At 46.4% G+C, this 21,545-nt stretch overlaps 1 protein-coding gene across 3 annotated transcripts in view; it reads right to left on the bottom strand.

Annotated features, from left to right (window-relative positions):
• The window catches only part of ARHGEF25 (Rho guanine nucleotide exchange factor 25), a 1,011,938-nt gene that overhangs the window by 606,300 nt on the left and 384,093 nt on the right, over positions 1 to 21,545 (bottom strand). The gene's annotated exons all lie outside the window — the stretch shown is intronic.

Genomic DNA, 21,545 nt, shown 5'->3' with positions numbered 1-21,545 from the left:
TACAAAATTCACCATTCCAAGAGCGCTGCCAGAGGCTCAGTTTTTGACAATGTTAGTGGAAAAGAAAAATGGCAACTCAAATAGAATGAAATAAAAATATATACCAAATTTAGAAACATTTAACACATAGAAACATTCCAAGGAGTTTTTTTTAAGATATCTAAACATCTAAAGCCAGAGTGCAACAACAAAGTACAACTGAATTGTGGCGGAACAACAAAACACGTCTGGTAGGCCTCGCCCACCAGAAGACTGGTCTGTTGGGGTACCCCGGGGGGGGAGAAATGTTTGAGTATGAGCGGGCGGTTCACCAAGTGGAACAATCCATTGAGGAACTCTGTTTCGAACCCTCAATTGAGAGAACACTCGGGAGGATAGCTCCGGGGCAACGTGCTCGCCTTAGAAGCAAGACGTCGCTCCCCGGGTCCGTGCTTAGGAATCTCTGGGTATTAAGCGCGTTATAAACAACCTCTCATATCATATCACCGGTGGGAAGGGGAATATATGTGTGAGTCGGGAAGGGGCGCAAAAAGGTGAAAGAAGGGAGGGGGAGTGGAGAGCGGGCGCAAAGAGGGGAGTTGGGTGGGGTGGAATAGTCTGGCAGGTGGAAGGTAGAAATTGGACATGGAGCCCCCTTCTTTTAAAAAGGGTATATTAATTATTTCGCAATAAAACAAATAACGAAATAGAGGACCAATATAGCCAATTCTCAACCCTGGACCATATGCATTTGTGACCTGTAACCCTGGTGCACGAATCAAGAGGCTCACGTTAAAGCAATGCGTCATCTGGGCAGAAGGTGAGAGGCGGGAGGTGGTAAAAATAGATTTTTGCAGGGCACAATACATGCAGGTTCATATTTTTGACAATCAACGGAGCAGAAAACAAAATGTAGTAGGAATGGCATGAGCAAAAATTAAATGCATTTTCAGTGTCTAGAAGCATCCAGGGTTGGGAGCAGATGATTAAAAGCCACTAAACAATAGCACAACCTCGTCAAAACAAGCAGCCTCTGGCGACGAGGAGTGCTTGACAGACTTAGTCAAATGGATGGTACTTCTGCCGCCTTTTCAAATCCGCCAAAATCTGGCACTCCAATAAAGTCAAGCAGTGTGAACATTCAATAGCTGGTGAGGGCCTACTTCCCCCTCGGATGTAACTCAAATGGAGAGGACCCTCCAGAGAAGCTTCTAGAAAGCTCACGGCCGCGGACTTCCTTCAGAATGCGCAACACTTTATTGTATCATACGCAGTCAGATTACAAGAAAAAGTCTGGGAAGACGATGGCTCTTTAAATAATTAAGGGAGCTACCAAAAATAGATTAAAGTGCATTCCTGCGAGCCAGTCAGCTCCCTCGTGCGTTCATTCAAATGTAATATAGCAGTTTGTTAATGCCTGAGTACCCGTCTTCACCCCCCCTGGGAGCCGGGGCGGGAATGATTCCAATTCGAAAACAAGAAAGCAGGAGACCATGCAAGGAACCGCAGATGCTGAGGGCTGCACTTGGCTCCTGATAAAATGTACTTAGAACATTGCTGGGTTCATGCACTACTCAACAGTTGGACCTCAACAATAGAAGCGGCTGCCCATTGCTTTAAGTGACCTGCCAAATCCAGTTGGGTCTCTTAAGGGGCGTGGCCAAAACGGGGCGTGGCATGACATTCGGCCATAATTAGGAGGCAAGACTTGCCTCAGCTGAATCCCACCTATTAGGCCACACCACCGTACGAGCCCCAGCTCGATTTTGCAAAAGGGCCGTGGCCTAACAGGAGTCATTCAAATCAGGTAAGTGTAACTGCCTAATTGCGGCACCAAACCCTGCCAGGCACCACTTTGCATTGATCATCACCCTCGTACCTGGGGCACTAGGGTGATTATCCCTGCATTTCTAATGAAAGGGGTGCCTTGAAGGGGGTCTGTGCCACAATGAAAAGGCAGCAAGGCTTTTTTTCTAAAGTCTGAAGCTCTAGCGTATACGTGAGAGCTTCAGGCTTTAAAAAAAAGCCTTGGCTTCTACATACAATTGTCAGAGCCTGTTGACGCCTGTCGGGGCTCCACCCTGTCTTTCCCTAGCCCACTTACACCTCTGCTCCTCCCACAGTCTTCAGTCCCTGGTCCCCAGCCCTTTCCTTTCCACACTCTCCAGGAAAGTACATCATCCCCAGATGCTCGCGAAGGCCTATCCCCATTTCAGGCTTTACTTCATGTTCCAGAGGGCTTATATTGTATGAGCACTTGTAGATGACTCGTGTAGGGGGAAAAAGTATCCCTACGTTCTACTTAAACCCTGCCAGAGTCCACACACGGCCTCTTTCCATCCACACAGCTAGCTGTGCATGTTGGCTTCATACCCAGATGCAACATGGAAATGGCTAGCATAAAGGTGATTTGCGATGCCCCTAACAACCTCGACGATGGCCATCCTTGCCTTCAGGTTCTCCTTGATCTCTCGGCATCCTTCGGCACAATAGACCACCTGACACTGAGATTCTACATCAATGCATTGAGAGCAGCAGGACCGTCTGTGAGGTATTCGACCATCCGCACGGTGGTTGTGGGCTCGCCTGGGCTTTTTTGAACTTTTAAAAGAAATGTTATGATGGTCATACTCTGGGTGGATACAGCTTACAGGCACCGTCCCCGTCATATTTATTTGGGATATGACAGCCAAGAGTACATCAAGGCATCGCAGAAGCGGGAGGGTAAAACCGTCCTCCAGCCATGGCTAGACTAATTTAACTAACAAAGGCTCCATGGATCCGACCTGTCCCTTTGTTAGCTCTGCTGGTGGCAGCTTTGCATACTAATCAGAGTAAATTCAAACAGGACCATTTGGGTCCTGGCTACAGGACTAACAAAGGAGACAGGAAAACCCCACCAACATTTGACATGCGTCTGTATCAACCTGAAGCCAACTCCCGCCTTTTAGTATCAAGGGCAGTGAACTGTCATGTCTGGGACAGCTGTTTACAGTAGACATCCCCAAAGGGGACCCCCATTCATAAGGTGCGAAAATGTGGTTTGTAGAAGTCTGAAAGCCTGGTCTTGCTGCAGGTTCAAGGGAGACCTGCTGCTTTAATCAGGAACCACAGAGAGCTCAATAAACGAGAGTGACCATTTGATCCACAACAGACAGGAAGATGGGTGGGACTTAGTATTACATGTTTTTACCCCTTTGACTTTTCTGTTGCAAAGCACTCTGGTTATGACCTCAAGCATACAGGAGATTGTTGTTGAGGACCCAGGATTGATACATTAAGGTAGGCTTAGCCTAAACCAATCATTGTGACCCATTTGGCTTTAAAAGAGAGCTGAGTCCTTATTTTGGGCAGATCATCTGAAGACTTTGCAAGGAGTAGCAAGAAGAACTCAGCATTGGACCCTGCCTGAAGGTACAGTCTGCCTTACATCTTCCACCAGTGAAGGAAGGCCAGGACCTCCAAGACAGCATGCAACAAACCACACTATGGGACACCATGCCCACAGTTGGACACTCCCCCTGTGGGCACTGCAATGTGTGTAACCTTACCACATGTACAAAAACTTTGGATCTGGCTCTACATACAGTATGGAAACAAAACTCGTTAACAAATTGCAACACGGCAAACGTTATATACATGATCAAATGCCCCTGTAATCTTACCTATATAGGGATGACCAGTAGACCAGTAAGAAAACAGATACAAGAACATATGTCATGTATAAGGACCAAACAAGAGAATGCCCCTTTAGTTGCACACTTCTTACAAGACAAACACACAACACAGGATATAAGATGGAATATTGTGGAAAGGGTAAAATGCCCTAGGAGAGGTGGAGATGTTGCTAGCATGTTGCTGAAACGTGAGCAAAATTGGATTTTCCACCTTAAAACTGACTGCCGAGGCCTCAATGAGTCTATTCCTTGGCAGGCCCTGTCGGTCATAGAATAAGATCTCCCACCATGCCTCATATACAAGACGCATTTTTCTTGTGTGTATCTATTAGAGGCCACCGACACATGAGATAATATGCACAAAGCAATTCATAATCAAATTTGAAAATGGACATAGCAAGTAACTTTACCACTGTATGGGCTTTCCAAACGCCCTCAGATGCATGCATAGTTACATTATATTACTTTAAAATATTCACTGCACAGATGTCTTCGCCACTAACATTTACTAACGTTTTCATGCAGAATTTGCACTATACATTGATGTTAGCCATTAGAATCTCATCATCTTTGTGGCTCTTTTGTGGATCGGCCCTATTTGCCTGACCTGCTTGGTTCACTCGGGACCCTTCAGGTAGAACAAATCACGACAGCATTTCCCCTTCTGGGAGAGCGCCAGCCCGCATGTCACACGTAACACGTGACTGTAACACGTGATATGCTGGTGACGGCCGCTGTTGCATAACCGAAAGTCAGACACACGTACATACGACTCCTTGACACTGTGAGGGATGTTTTCATCTTTACAACCAAGTAAGTACTCGCTGCAGCACCGACTAAACAAGTGTGCAGCTTTTATCATCATGTGTGTATACCCCCTGTTTGTCTCTTGCGACTGCCGGAAAAACAAATAGCTGGCTTTCCAACATGCCGACTATAAAATACAAGATGAGAATAGCCACAAAAGAAAAAGTATATGGCCACACACATTGGCACCAGGTGTGTTGGCCCATACAATGTAATTTATTGATATACTATCCAATTCCAATAGGATTTAGGATTACTGCAGGAGGATTAGAACGGGACCAACACGGGACCGTGATGTTAAACGTTTTTATCACTGTGCTTGACCTCATATGTAGACCTCCCTCCAAGGAGACTAGAGACACACGCCAATACATATAGATCTAGTCGAGCACCTTGTTATCTTGGATATACAATTATGATATAAGATTGTGGGGATTTACATCTACCCATTCCATCCCCACAGTGACACTCCCTGTTGTTTTTACAGTAACCATACGGTGAGGTTGTCGCTGAACACACACGGACAACAGTCTGGTTTTTCACCAGATTTTGCCATCTAACTTGGCGTACGACACATGGAAGGTCAGTACATTATTACATCTCTTATACTTGTGACACGTCTGTTCACATATTAGATTGAAGAAGAACCTATATGTCAACAGCCCAGTTTTTCTACCATTCGAGCTAATGTGTATCATGTTGATGTCTCTCACTTTCAATATACCACAGACAAATACATAATTTACAATGTATTCTCTGAGTAATTGAGCCTGGAGCAGTTATTGAGGAGTGACTATGGATTATCTTTATTTGTCCGTAGGTTCTTCTCTTGAACTTCCCTGTATATGGCGATAAGAAGCGGGGTAAAGTATATATAGCCTGTGGCAAGAGTGGTGATCCATTGTTTGAAATTACAAGTGTTTTTTAGAAGACTGTCCTGAAGAATGTGGTCATACTGACGTTTAAACCACTGAAACCGGTAGACAGTGGTTGTGACATGGTGGAGGCTAAAAACAAACCTACCTTCACCCTGAACAACCATTGTTTTTTTAACTTTCCCACACTCTGTCTAGTACCAAGCATTTTTTAGACGGATGTTGTGGGTTGTTAGTTGTTTGTCTTTGCTTAAAAGGCTCACCCAGATAGGTAGTGCCAGTTACATTTCCTCCCTGGCATTCCCTCTGTGGTTTGAGCCATGAGTTCTTAACCGAGTTACCCTAGGACCATTCAGCAGTTCTACGGGATATTAAATCATTATGTACCCGAAGTAGAAGGCTGACTTTTTTGCCTTAGGTGTTAACCCTTTTAACACTCCTCCGCCCATATCCACCCATTAGGATACCAGTGACCTGGGACAGACAGGGGTATAACAATTTTCGGATCATTATTTTTCTTCAAAAATGATTTCTCTTTATCTTCTTTTCCTGTCCCTTTTAGATAAGCGGTCTATCAGCGCTTTCTAGGGAATCCTCCCCCTTCGGGACTAGGTAGGGACAGTGAGCTATTCAATCTATCCTCCTGTCTTCGACACTGACCTTGTAACTCCCAGGCCACTGTGTTTATGAGACCTCTTGGTATAGGGAACCTTCACTGCATTTTTACAAAATCGCACACAGTTGTGTGTTGCCCTCATTTTTGTGATAATACACCTGCCTGTTAGGCTTCACCCTGTATACTATTTTTTTAGTGCCCTCTGTTTCGTGACAACCTCCAAGAGGGAAGAAAGATCCCTCCCCTAAACATCTCCCAGGGAACAGAGGGAGACACTGAATCCGGAGGACCCTCCAGAAGCTCAGAACTTGTACCCAGCCAGCACACAGTAGGCTCTGCAGCAAGCTTCCTAGATGAGAAGTGCCAGAGAGTCTCTGAACCCTAAACCAAGGACAAGGCAGCTGCCTGTAACACTCTCCCCAGCTTTGGACCATCCACCTTAAAGGATGACACAAGCGCAGTGAAGAAGTTAGGAGGAGTGCATTGACAAGCATCTACCGACGTCTGCCTTAAAGGACATTTTCATGCCATTCGAGTCCCTTGAGCTGCAACCGATTGCATCGATAACTGTTGTTTCACCGCAGTCGCTAATGTCTGAGACGCCTCGACTCATGCTTCAGACCCGCCAACCAGCAGTGAGACAACAATTTCTGACCCCGAGCTGCTGTGAAGGCCAGCCTTCAGCCGTTCCTCCAGCCTCGCTTGCCGAACTGCCTGCCGCCTTATACCCGCAGCTGTTTCCAGTCTTGAACTCTGTCGCAGAAGCTGCAAAGTGTCCTGAAACTGACTTGACACTGTCGAGCACCAAGAACTTCTACAAGCACAAGGTACATTGTGGTTCTGTTGCCCTGGTCCTTCTCCAAAGGCCCCTATTGACATTGTATGACCCATTGCTCCCTTTGTGTTGAAACCAAGTATCCTTGAACTATTGCAATTGATTACTTTACTGGCTACCCTCCTGTCAATATCCAGAGTGCAGCTCTTTACCTTCTTTGAAACTGTCTGTCCTCTACATTCCTTTACAGGGTGGGTTGTATTTTGTAGTGTGCTAGAACTGTGTGTTGTGATAATAATAAAGTAGATGTTCGTATACAACCTTGACTGGACAGTCCCTTTTATCATAGCATAATTATTGTATTTTCGCTGTGTTGCAACTAACCAGCGATCAACGACCTTGCAGAGATCAGCCTGCTATTCCATCCACATTACCAAAATTGTCCAAGGAGGTTTATAATTTGCTTGTGTTTCCAATCTGTTCAGATCCCTTATTGTGTACTAGAGGTGTGGGGCTGATTTATGGTTTAGCAACCGATATTCATCCCTGAACCACCCGTGCCCCGGAAGGTGATTCGTCACACTGTCCTCTGCTGGTTTAAATCCTATATTGTTAACCGCCACCAAATCATCCAAATCAGTTACTCCAAATCACCAACTCTACTCATCACCTGTGGAGACCTGCAAGGATTGATCCTCTCCCCCTTGACCTGCAAACTCTACATGGAACCATTCAGAGTCCTCCTAGCTCCACACAACATCCACATCCATCTAAATGCAGATGACACACAGCTGTACCTCAAGATATCCTCCATCGAAGACATCCACATGCTCAAGGCCTGCCTACTATTGACCCAGTACTGAATGTGCAGTGCTTTTCTGAAGCATCCCCCCTCCAACACTGAATTCCTACTGCTAACCAACAAATCCCAACACCCTGACATACAAACATGGCTCTCAGCTGTGAACCTCGAGGGCTTCACCCCCCAGCTGACCACCTGCAAAAAGTCACTTGGGTTCTACTTTGATAGACACTTCTCCTTCAAGGAGTACATGGCAAGGAAGACACAAATGGTTTGGTACCAAATTTCCCTCTTGCGGAAAATCAATCCCTTCGTTCCAGCAAACCACATCCAACCTGCTGTTCAAGGCTTCGTCCTCCCCTATCTGGATAGTGTCTGTAAGGCCTCCTGTCCATCACCTTGTCACCCCCGAGATGTGTCCTTCATGCTGCAGCTCGACTCATTAAAGTAGTTGGCAAATTTGACACTCATTGAACAGCTCTGCCTACTGCTGCAAGCACATATCACCTTCAAAGGGTGTGTAGCTCTATATAAATGCTAAATTATTATTATTATTATTATTATTATTATTATTATTATTATTATTATTATTAATAATAATAATATTATCGAATCCTGCTCCATCATCTACATGGCTGTTGCCCTCAAGTCCACAAGCTACCTCGCTTACAAGCTCAGCATCTCCAGAGGGCTACAATATACCAGAAGTAAAGACATGTGCAGACTTGAACTCCACTGGCGCAGGAAGGAAAGAACCAGAAGACAGGCCTTCCTAGTCTAAACCCCCAGAATCTGGAACCTCCTCCCCGTTAACACGAGACAAGCTGCTTTGCTTCTACGTTTTATGAAGGAGCTGAAGACCCTCCTCTTCAAGGCATGGCTCCTCCCCAACACATAAGTCAAGACACACTCCTCACCTAACCTGAAACTGAACGATCTGCTCATCATTGTCTTCGCCCATATTCACTTCTAGATCCCTTGCTGACAATGTACCTGCCCGTCCCATTCCCCATTTTACCGCTCCCTTGTATATCTGATTCCCTTACTGTCTATTTTCCAGTATGATTTAAAAAGTACTCAGTTGATTCCTAAAGCTAGGTCCATGCTCATTAGATACCCTAATAACAATACCCAGTAGCCATGCCTAGGGGTACCCAACCCTCATTAACCGCAATCCGCAATATACCCATCAGTCCTGCTGAAAGGGTATCCCACCCTCAATAACCACAATCTGCAATATACCCATTAGCCAAGTTGGGGGCACCCCATCCTCAACGACCACGATGAACAATACTACAATACAGACATCAAACATACCGGGGGGTATGCCACCCTCAATAATCACAAATCCTCAATATACCCATCATTCATGCCTGGCACACCCCACCCTCAATAACCACAATCTGTAAAATACCCATCAGGAATGCGTGGTGCACTCCACATTTAATAACCACTATCCACAATACACTGATCCATCATGCCTGGGAGTATTCCACCCACAATAACCACACTCCACAATATGTCCATCAATCATGCCTGGGGTACTACATCCTCAATAACAACAACCTGCAGAATACCCATCAGTCATGCCTGGGGAGCCCCACCCTCAGTAATAGCAATCCGTAAAATACCCATCATTCATTCCTTGGCGCACACCACCAATAACCACAATCTGAAATGTTGTGTTATGTTGACAAGGATTTATAGAGTGCAAAAAATTACCTGAAGGTTTCTTGGTGCTATTGAAATAATTTGTTCAGCACAAGCCAAAAATGGGGAGTGAAACCTGTTTAGTCGAAAAGGTTTGTTTTAAGATGTTTCCAGAAGAGCAGCAGGTTAGGTTCTCTATGGAGTTGCATTGGAAGCGACAATTCGGCAGCTTGAACCAGAAAGGTATGGCCACCCTTCTGGTATCTTGGAATGTTCAGTTTTCTATCCTGGCTGGATCTCAGGAGGCAAGTGGGGAATAGAGGCTGCATCTTGAGGCCATTAGGTTATTGAAGACTAGACACGTGCTTTTACAGATGATCCGCTTCTTTACGGGAAGCCAGTATAAGGAGCCCAATTCTGGAGTAAAATGATCACGTTTTTGAGTTTCAGTACAGTTCTGGCTGCCAGGTTCTGCACTCTCTGTGAACGTGATATTAAAAATAAATAATTCGAAGTCCCAACTAACAGTTAATACCAAAGTTCAAACGTGAGGACATAAGCACATTTATTACCAAGACCTGATGTGAGATCGATATAAAAGGAAGGATTTCTTTTATTTTCCTTAATATAAAGAACCAAGATGTGGAGCCTGGTGTAATTGGACTATTTAGTGTTATTATCTGTGGTGATGCCTGGGTTCTTCACTTCAGGAGTTGACTCGGGGCAAGGGCCGAAGGAGTTGAGCTAACACAGCCATAGTCCAGGTATTGGGTTTTTCATTCATCACCAGGATTTCCATTTTATCTGGACTTATTTTAAGTTTTTAGTCCATCCATCCTTTTGTGGAGGCCAGTCAGTTTTCTTTCTTCATTTTTCCTGATAAGATATCGTCTACTTTCAGGTCGACCAAAATATGAGTGTCGTCTGCGTAGTTAATAAAAGTGAAACCAGATTGATGAAGAATCTCAATTAGTGGGCGAAGGAATAAACTAAACAAGATAGCTAATGGGGTTGAACTCTGGGGGACGCCACATTTCAGAGGGAAGGGCTGAGAAAGAAATGGACCTAGATAAATGTGTTGAAGCCGATCCGATCAATACACCTACCAATCATGCCTGAGGCCACCCCATGCCTGGGGCCACCCCACCTTCAATAGCCACAATCCAGAATGCACCCACCAGTCATGCCTGGGGCCACCCCACCTTCAATAGCCACAATCCAGAATGCACCCACCAGTCATGCCTGGGCCCCCCCCAACTTCAATAGCCACAATCCAGAATGCACCCAACAGTCATGCCTGGGGCCACCCCATCTGCAATAGCCACAATCCAGAATGCACCCACCACTCATGCCTGGGGCCTCCCCACCTTCAATAGCCACAATCCAGAATGCACCCACCAGTCATGCCTGGGGCCACCCCACCTGCAATAGCCACAATCCAGAATGCACCCAACAGTCATGCCTGGGGCCACCCCACCTGCAATAGCCACAATCCAGAATGAACCACCAGTCATGCCTGGGGCCACCCCACCTTCAATAGCCACAATCCATAATGCACCCACCAGTCATGCCTGGGGCCACCCCACCTTCAATAGCCACAATCCATAATGCACCCAACCGTCATGCCTGGGGCCACCCCACCTTCAATAGCCACATTCCATAATGCACCCAACAGTCATGCCTGGGGCCACCCCACCTTCAATAGCCACAATCCAGAATGCACCCACCAGTCATGCCTGGGGCCACCCTACCTTCAATAGCCACAATCCATAATGCACCCAACAGTCATGCCTGGGGCCACCCCACCTTCAATAGCCACATTCCATAATGCACCCAACAGTCATGCCCGGGGCCACCCCACCTTCAATAGCCACACTCCATAATGCACCCATCACTCATGCCTGGGGCCACCCCACCTTCAATAGCCACAATCCAGAATGCACCCAACAGTCATGCCCGGGGCCACCCCACCTTCAATAGCCACAATCCATAATGCACCCAACAGTCATGCCGGGGGCCATCCCACCTTCAATAGCCACATTCCATAATGCACCCAACAGTCATGCCCGGGGCTACCCCACCTTCAATAGCCACATTCCATAATGCACCCAACAGTCATGCCCGCGGCCACCCCACCTTCAATAGCCACACTCTATAATGCACCCATCACTCATGCCTGGGGGTAGCCCAGCCTCAATAGCCATTATCCCCAACATTCACATCAGCCATGCCTGGGGGCATTCAAATCGCAACAACAACAATGCTTTATAATGTTGTTCTACTGTTAAAGCTGAAGGAAGATATGTCTAAACTAGGCACAAAGGGTAAATAAAAAAAACACAGGTCACAAAGAAACAAAACTAGCCTCCGTAAGAAGAGGAAGGTGTGATATCAACTTTTAGGATGTATCCTGCCGTATACACGGGCCGCACTCAGGTGCTAACCTCCCAGGGGCCCCTGGCACAGGTTCTTCAGATGAGCCCCATATCCACCGCCTGGCAGATTCTCGGACAGCTCATTTGCTGAACTGTGCTCCTGGCGCATGCACCCCACTCACATCAAGTGTGCTCAGCACCTTTCCTCATACCCCCGATCGGATGGGTGCCCTCAATGCTGAGAGCCAATCAGCATCTCACACGGAAGGGTGTGGTGATGGCCGATTTAGGAAGTATCTGCCCCCCGTGAATTGGGCTTCTTGACTAATCCGGTGCTCTAGAGGACGAAGTAGCGACGGTGTGCCGTGATCGCTCGCATGGTGCTTGAAATCACCCAAAGACTTCTGGGGCCTGGGGCCTCATTGTTGTACCCTCCATCCTTTTCAGAAACCATGGCGTGGCCTATTCCATTTATTCATTTCCAGCAAGGGCTTTAGAACCTTGGCTAGACACACATTTTTTTTTTGTCATTGATATGATATGATTGAGAGGTTTCTAAGCGCGGACCAAGGGATCGAACCTGTGTTGCTCCGTGGCCTCTTGCTTCCAAGGCGAGCACGTTGCCGCTGAGCTATCCCCGGAGACAAGTTAACAAGTCCTCTATTGCTGCGTGCAGAGGAAATGTGCCCTCATCTCGAGGAGTATTAGAAATGTAGCCTTTTGCTTTTCAGGATGTGCCCGCCCGAGTCTTCCGTGCAGGTCCAGCTTTCTCAGTTCAGGTGAGCGCCATGAGGCCATACAGATGCATGGCTTAATAGAAAGGTTGTTTCCTAAAATTCATATGATCAGAAATTGATCGAGTAACTATTGAAAGGTCATTCGAGAGTTCATGCCGCTGTATGGGAAAGCATTGATCTATCGAGAGTGCTGTCTGTAGTACTCAGAAAAAACACAGCCATGGGCAAAGTCAACAGTTTGGGCTTTTGTATAAGGTTGGCATATGCCAGTTACTGTCATAAAGGTACAACCTGGCCATAAGGTGGCAACTGCTGGCAAATGGTAAGACTAGCTAGGCATGTGATGCAAATAGCAAAAAATAGCAAATGCCTTTCAAAGAGCCACCATTTTTGGCTTTGGCAAAACTTGTTTTTAACAGTATTTCAGAGCAAGGAACAAATACAGGGAAAAACTAAGACATTTGCATTGCACAGACTGATGATTTACAGCTGCAATTAATCCATTGCTTTTCAGAAGACTGCTTAGAAATAACAATGGCAGACCCATAAACGCCAATAGGTTGGTGGTACTGTGCAACAGAGCTAGCTCGAGGAGGTGTCAGGGATGTGTGTTTTGGGCAGATAGAACTGGGTAGTGGGTGGGAATGGCCATAGGAATTGGCATGGCCACGAGAGGTCAGTGAGTGGGTCAAAAATCCAAACACCTTCCACAAGCTGTGTGTCCCTGCTCATATCTCACCTCCGTTCCAGCTGTACTTCTTAGCTGATCATTTTGCCTTTAAAGTTGGAGGTGAAGCCCAGCTGTAGAGCCAAAACTAACAAAAAGCAGAGGGAGGGACACGGAGCCAAATGGAGCCTCTTGGGAGCAGGTATAAAATGGTCCTGACGGTCAAATTGTAGACGGAAAAGAAACAATGCCAGCAAGATAACGGAGCGAGTTAAGGACTCCATTTCACATCGGTGTAGAGCCTGCAGTCAAAGGTTCGAATCCCAGAAGGGCCATGTCAGCCCTTCGTCCTTTGAAAGATGATACAATGAGCACCATCAATTTGGCTAATAATTACGCACTCGTGAGGGCAAGGAGCCTTGTATGAAGGGCCATGTAGAAATGTAATATTATTAGTAAATGGGCAGGAGGGGCAATGCAGGGGCCGGAGCTGCAGGAACTGGAGTCACCCCTGTTGGTATGCGTGGCATGGACTGTTTTCAAATGTAGGAGGTGAAAAAGGCCATCTTGGAACCCTGATGAAATTTGTGGGAGGAGGGACAGGTTTGAAACTCTGTAGACCTTTTGGTTTTGCCTTGTGGAGGCAGGGGTGTGATGTGCCAGAAGGTAGAGAGCCAGCATTTGAGATGGAAGCGGACATCTGGGAACATCTGGAAGCACATTACATTGTCCGGCGGGGAAGGAGTAAGCACATCACTTCCATGCCGTAATAGGAGGAATAACGCCAGGCCTAATTTCCTCTGATTGTGTCATGTTAATATTGCGGCTCCTTTCTCTCCCTCTTCTTTCCGGGGTACACCGATGGCACCCTGGAATTGCTATAGGCCTTCAATGGGCAAAGGAGTTGGGACTGGGTTGCCCAGAAAGAGGATTGGGTAGTACCATGTGTTTCCGCAACTGTGCTTGGCCATGTGGGGGAGGGGCATAACTCCTAGCGTTAATTGAGGCAAATTGTCAACTTTGCTTTCCATTCATTCTTCAGAAATAGGATGGGCCACACCTGCAGAGGGGTGGGCTGTGTGTGAATCCCACATAACATATTAGGGTTCCCCCTTGATCTTATACAGGAGCACCCTATTTCCAAAGAGATGCATTAATGGCAGTGATGGGACCTCGCGCAGCACTGACACAGCACTATTTGTAGTCTCCCAGGTGACCCAAAATGGCCCGTTCCCCATTTGTGTTTGCCTGTAAACTGTGGGGCTGGCTCCGACCCCCAAAGAATGGCCAAGGGGCTGGGTGAGGGGGCAACGGTCTTCAAAAAGGGAGTACAGTGACTGTTTTTACTAGAAAATATGATCAGAAATGGCATCTGGATGGTGGACGGCAACTGTATTTTTACTTAACGGAGGGGGCTCAGAATAAAAACAAATTTGAATACCACTGCTTTAGCGGGTGCACTGACAAGCAGTTCCAACTGGAATCTCCCTTTAAGGGCGGGGTTAAACATGATTGGCAGGTGGTGTATCCCTTGCTCGGTAAGAGCGCAGGTGAGCTAAAAAAACGATGGCCTAGCAAGCCAGGCAGAGGACAGAGGGATCACCTGCAACGCTTCCAGCCATCACTATTGGTTTACAGTGCTACCATACTGCGTACACCTATTAGAAAAGATGCTTTCGGGTGGTTTGCCATGATGCAGTCCTAAATTAATAAATAATGCTATCAGAATGTATTGCCCTGTTCACATGCTCATGCTATTGTCTATTAAATCTTGGTGGAGTCACATTATAGCTATGTGTTGAGGCTTAATTGTGCAGGATGTGTGTACTTTTTAAAAAAAATTCCCCAAAAATGTTCAAATACATGGATGTGCACCTGTGGTTCTGCTTCAACTGACTAAGCCTGGGCGGCGTACGCCCTCTGGCTGGACCCAGTGAGTCTGAGAGAACATTCCAGAGAAAGGAGGGCACCGGCTTAGGCTACACTGGAGACAACCGTCATTACCCTTTTGCCTTCCGCGTATGGAAGCTTGGATAACTTTCTGCATGCATGCCTTGAGGGGCGTGACCCTCACTCCTTAGTCCGGGGCGTGCCGAGTTCATGGCAGCTGCGTTGGGCCCTCCTCTGGCCAGTGCACCAAAAGACCTGCGGCTCTTCTCAAGTTGGAATGGCTTTCTGACAGCTGTGGTGAAACCAACAGCACGGCTTTATCTCCAAAGGTAGGACTATTATTCACAAGTGACTTCTTACAATCACGGTATACCCTTCCCAGAAGCTAACTTCCTCAGTGTCCTCTTGAAGTTCGGGTCGTCTCCAGTGGGGGCAATAACATGCCAGCCATGTTTTCCTTGATCCAAGATGGCGTCTAATTCAGACGGAAAAGAAAGTGAAAAGGTCCTTAGAATGGAATTGGCAGAGAAAATGATTCCGAGCTAAATCGATTCACTTTATAAAAGAAACACGCTTCTAAAATGCCAAGGAGGGAAAGATACTCTTACTATCCACGTCATGAATCTCTGAACTTTGGCTTGGATTTTATCCTTGCCCAATCAAATTAATGACCCCAAACTGCCCATATTTTCCACGTACCCTGTTGTTGTTTCATTCTTTTAACCTAAAATGTAGCATTTTTACAAGAACAAGGTTGTATGGCGAAATAAGTTTGAACTTTTGTATTTTTTTAGCTAACGACGTGTTTCAAAGCAGTGCCCAGAAAGGCCTTTTATGCGTCTGTGGTTGGGTGACCCGAGAGGAGTGTACCTGAATACACACAAATATAATCATACAACCGTCCTATGGACGTCCAATCTTTGTTTACATTTTTGGTTATTGTTTTACTTAGACAACTGTGAGCATCATGGTGCTACACACATCTATAATCCCAGGCATTATGCATCCCCTGATGAAGTTCCTAAATTTACTAGAAGCGAAACATGTTTGATTTTCTTTGATGCAATGTGCAGTGTTCATCTGTTGCCTCTTCATATATACAATGATGTAAATACATTAAAAGGTTGTACATTTATTATATGTTCTTATGATTACTCTGCATGCTCAATGCATGCCTTTTGATTTCCATTGTTTATTTCAGTAAAACAAAGCATACCGTAAAAACATGACAGAAAGATTAACAATCAACAATATTACAAAAAGTTAAAATAGCCATAATTAGCCCCAAACAACCATAAAAAGACTTAAAAAAATAAAACTACAATACTCAAAATCAAACTGATCTTAACAGAGATTCTCTACAAAACCGAGCGTTTAAAAAAAAAAAGTCTATATAGCCCAACCCACTTGTACAGAATCCGCCTGCAACAAGTAGTACAATGCAGGCTCATAACAACGAAACCCAAACCCAACAATACAGGTTTCAGAGTATGTTCTCTAATAATTGAAAAAGCGGGGCAGAACATGAAAAAGTGTGCCAAGTCCTGCTTAGGGGCCCCACAAAGCAAACACAATTGGTCCCCAGTCCCCTTGAGCCTAGCCGCCACAACAGCTCTTAAATGAATACAGTTAAAACGTGCCCTAGAAATAAGGATACGTTCAAACGGGTGCTGTGTCCAGCTCAAATACTTCTGCAAGCCAGGGGACGAAGTAATGAAATGTTTTCTATTGGCAGACCTCATGATCTTCAAAGACTCTCTCTTAGTCTGAAGAGATTGGAGTACACTGTTTTTTTGCAAATATTACATCCTTCTTAGAAAAAAGGGCTTCTGTGGAAAAATGTGACCCACACCCGCCTCCAACAGCACAGTTTTCACATACCTCAACCATGGGATCCTCAAAAGACGATCCCGGCAGAAAAGATGACTAACAAGTCCCTGGGTCAAGATAGCTTTGGTGTTGCCCCAAAGTCTTAGCTAATGACTGGCAGGTATACATGCAATCAGATCAGTAAGAAAGCAGCAACCCGGTTCTTGATGAACTGCGAAATTGGGGGCAGACAGAGGTAGCCCCAAAGTGCTCTTTAAAAAAGTTTTCTCAACCACCTGGATAGGATCAGTTTTGCCAAATCCCCACAATTCCATGCCATATCTTGCCACAGAAGAAGCTTTGCCCTGAAAGACTTTGGGTACTAGCTCAATCAGGTTTATTTGAAATGACCCCAATGCTCTGGCTACCCCCGATTTACCTGCTTAAATCTCAGGGTCTGCTTCTCCAAATGTGCCTCAGCCCCGAAATTCTATGAGAACCTCGCCCCCAGGTAATCAAAGTGAACCACTCTTGGGACTAGCTCTCCTTTACAAAGAACAGCTGAAAACATCAGAGGGAGCTGATAGCAAACCATCACAGCTGACTTCTGGGCATATCCCTTTAGACCCAGGGTATCCATAAATTGGCCATAATCATCAACGAGGCACTGAAGAGATCTAGGGGTGCGAGCTAATAAAACTGTGTCGTCTGCATAGGCAAGTAAGGGCAGACTCTATTTGCCCAGCCTGGAAAAGTCAGAATGAGATTTAAGTAAATGGTCATAGAGACCATTTATATAAAGACAAAAAAGCAAAGCGTACAAAACACAGCCGTGACGTACCCCGCATTTGACTTGAAAGAAAGGGGTCCAATGTCCAGAAGGTCCACTCCTCACACAGGCCATCATCGAGTGATGTAATCCTTCTAAAAGATCCACCAAGGCACCAGGGCAATTCATGGATCTGAGCATGCTCCATAGCCTGCCACGATTGACCTTGGCAAAAGCAGTGCTCAGATCCATGAAAGTCAGATGGATAGGTTCATCCTTGATGAACAAAGAATACACCACCACCAGATAAAGCTTAAAGGCCTGTTCTGCATCCCCGAGACCTGGTCTGAAACCCAGCTGAATAAGAGAGAAGATTTTTGTAGTCTCCACACAAAACTCCAGTCTCCCGAGGATGGCCCTCCCCAAGACCTGAGTCTTTTAGACACTGAGTCCAAAAGAGAGATCGGTCTATAAGATGCTGGTAACGCCCTCAGACCATTTTTATAGATTGGACAGATGATAGCACAGGACCAACAAATAGGGTACATACCTCCAGCACATGCAGCATTAAGCCCCAAAGGCAAAATGGGGGCCCACAGGTTTGGTTCCGCCAGGAACAAGTCTGCAGGGACATTATCCAAATCAGGGGCCTTATTCCTGCCCTGGTTCTTAATAGCTGTCAAGATTTCCACAACAGTAAATTTGATGATATCCTCTGTGATGCTAGGTGATAAGTTAGGCTCCAAAGCAAGGGGCTCAACAATAGCCATATCACCAGAGCCATTACTATATAAGGAAGAATAATGAGTTACCCAATCCTCATCAGAGATCACCGAGGATGGGCCATCAAACTTGTATTTATTAATAATTAATAATGTCCCATTATTAATAATGTCCCAAAATAATGTCCCAAAAAGATTAAGTATCATTTATAAATCGAGGGATTGACCCAAGAATCCCAAGACTCTGTTTCAATGTGATCCTTTCTACAAGCAATAGCCTTCTAATAAGACGTTCAGGCCTTGATAATATCAAGCCTTGAAGACAATGGGTCCTTCAAAGTTGTCAGCAGACAACACTCTAATTTGGCACACTCAGTATTAAACCACCTGGGGTGAGGACTGGCCTTCCTTCTGTTCACACTCTGTATGAAGAACACAGAAAGATTAGTCAGTAACAGTGAACATTGAAATCATGTGTCACTGGTCTAAATTGCTAGATAAAAAGCGTTCAAGGGCCTGCCAATTGTTTCTGTCAATATTCCTCTGCAGGCTCTCACAATCTGCTGATTGCCATTTCAGCCGTGGGTTCAAGGCACAGGGGCACTCATCAGTCGGACCCAAACGGAAAGATCTTCCCTGGGGCCTACAAGGGAGTTGGATAGGAAAATGATCGCTGCACAAAACATCAAGCACCCTAACCTCAGTGACACAATCCCAGAATTTCACTGGGACACAAAAATAATCGAAGGTAGAGTGAGTCAGTGTAGAGGTAAAAGTAAGCTTTCACAGAGCATCCTCGGGGAACCGACCAATGACAGCACGCAGCCCGCAAGCAAAAAGGAGTTTCCAGAATCCAAGCCCCTCCCTGCTGAGTCTGTCATCTATCATGAGCAGTGGCAAAATGCCAGCCAAACCATCTTCCATCAGATCAAACAAAGTACTGCCAGGCCCGTTGCCCAACTTGAGATTACCCCCTCCCACCCCCACCCCCACCCCCGATCCCTAAAATAAGAAGTACATCATTTGCAGCCACCCAGCTTACCAAACCTGCCATTATGGAGGCTAAGATTGAGGGACAGTTCTTACCAAACTGAGTATGAGCGCTATTATATAAATGCTCTACCAAGACATCACGACCGCCCAACCTGTGAATTCTTACTGCCTGGGATCCTGAAAACCACTACAAACCATCCCCAGGCCTGGAGAAGAGGTTCTAAAAATGGACCCACAAGCACGTGCATCCGCAGTTGCCCCCAGGGCATTTGACTCTAAGATTGAAGTAAGGGAAGTTTGAGGGGTTATTCCCTGCTTTGTCAGAAGCTCTGCCAGACTATCCATATCATCTGTGAATGCCGCCTCAAAGCCACTTCGGTCACTTAGGCCAGGGCATATCATACCATCCCTGCAGGTATCAGTAGGAGGCACATCGCCTCTTCCCCTGGCAAAGGCACCCATTGGTGACACGTTGGGGGCCTGAGGGGCCCTTGTAGCTTTGTGGCTGAGTGGGAGCCAATCAGTAATGGTCTGCCTAATGATCTGCCTCGTAGGCTCCCCAGATGGCTTGCAGCTGCCAGAAATGCTGCAAGCCAAGGAATTCGATTTTGTGCCCCCCTTCTTGGGGGCCTTGCGAGGGCACAGTGTAGCTACCATGGCGGCACAGGCAGTCCACCAGAGTTTAAAGGCTCTTATGGACCGCAGTCACCGCCAAACAATGGGTCTTTGCATCCACTTGTATATCAGGTGTACCACTTCTGCCCTTAGTTGTTTCTTAGCAAATAGGACTGCGCTCGTAGGCCAAAATGCCCTCCACTAGTCTCAGCAGTCACCTTCCTAGTGCCGCTCAGCACACCATTGATCAGCAACCAGGGGTCCAAAGGCTGCTTTTCACACTCTCACAAGGGGCTGCTAGTACCACTCTGTTTAAATGAAAATCAGCAATTAGTAGCTGCATGGCAATGAGGCTACCCTCAGCAGAAGGCCTCTCACCATAGCAACCCACCACCGCAGAGCAAAAGAGAGCAGGGATTTCGAGCAACCCCAGGCACCCAAACTGCAAGGTGCTCTCTGCTGTTCAGCAAGACCCCTTGCTCCAGCCACAAGAGCTTACCTCAGCTCTCTGGGCGTCCCTGTCATGCTGGGCATTCGGCACCACCCCTGTAATGGCCTTGACCTTGCCAATCGGCATAGGCCCCCTCGGCACGACAGCACCGCAACAAGCAGGGTCACTGAAAATGCATCAGCAATTTTCACAGGCCGCCGCATTGCTTCCTGCTTTGCCCCGGCTAGAGGAAAAGACCTAGGATCCAAGAACCAGGAGGCGTCAAGCTGCACTGCGCTGGGCCAGCGAGTTGTGAGTTGCCATATATCATGATTCATCGAACCTCAGGCAATGCACGAGACAGTGATCACCACAGGTAATGCACAGAGACTGTATTGAAGTACTTGAGTTTGGAAGTGTTTGTTATGTCTCACTTTTCACATCAAGTTGTTTATCCATGAAAAGGTAGATCCCTCAGAAGCCAATTTGTAAATATATGTTTTGAATGTATACAAACCTGCATCAAAAGAGGCATGAGTACTACTCTAGAGTTCCTTTCCTGAACCTCAGGCTGAGGACAAGTCTTCCCATGAGTATTAGCCAACCATCTGGCATTTCCTCCTCAGATCAGTGAGCCATTAAGCAGTTCTGGGCTTGTTAACCCAAATAATGCTAAAATCCAGCTGGGTTTTCAGACTGACCAACAAATATGCAAATTAACTTCCCTGAAATGTATTACATATAGAATTTTGGATGGGTAACTATCAACAACGGGGATATGTTCCACTGAGGGACTCCAGGAGACATCTGATAGACAACGAGAGCGAAGCTAAAATTGCCTATGATGTCATTTACAACCACCAGGTGACATGCTCCCTGTCATTGACCGATTCCCATTCAACATGTTATCTTCTGTATGCCACTCCATGTGTCTGTTCCAGCCCCGGCACTCACCCCATAGATCGACCAGTACTGCAGGGGTGGAGATAGACGGTATTAGGGAGACGCAAACAGCAAAGATTAGCACTCACCTCCAACCCCAATGGCCTAACACCAAAAATGACCAGTGCCGCGGAATGAGGTGGCACCCCCATGAAGCTCAAGGGCACAAGGCCCTTAAGCTTGGGAGCTGCCCCACGGGTACAAAAAGAGGGAAGGGGGGATGGAAGGCAGTATTGAGGCGCCCCACGCCCTCTTTTCCTCGTTCTGTCCCCTCTCATGCCACAGGACACACACAAAGAGCCTGTTAGGGAGGGCAGCCAGCCAGAAACAGCACAAACAATAAGGTGCTAGCTGGCGGGTAGTGCCAGCACCAGAAACCCCCAGTATCCCTCCCCCTCTTCAAAGGAGGAGAGAG

Source organism: Ambystoma mexicanum, chromosome 3q, assembly GCF_040938575.1.
Source record: "Ambystoma mexicanum isolate Mex_15411 chromosome 3q, UKY_AmexF1_1, whole genome shotgun sequence".
Taxonomy (NCBI): Eukaryota; Metazoa; Chordata; class Amphibia; order Caudata; family Ambystomatidae; genus Ambystoma; species Ambystoma mexicanum.
The sequence above is the reverse complement of the archived record's forward strand: the minus strand, read 5'-3'. Positions and strand labels throughout refer to the sequence as shown.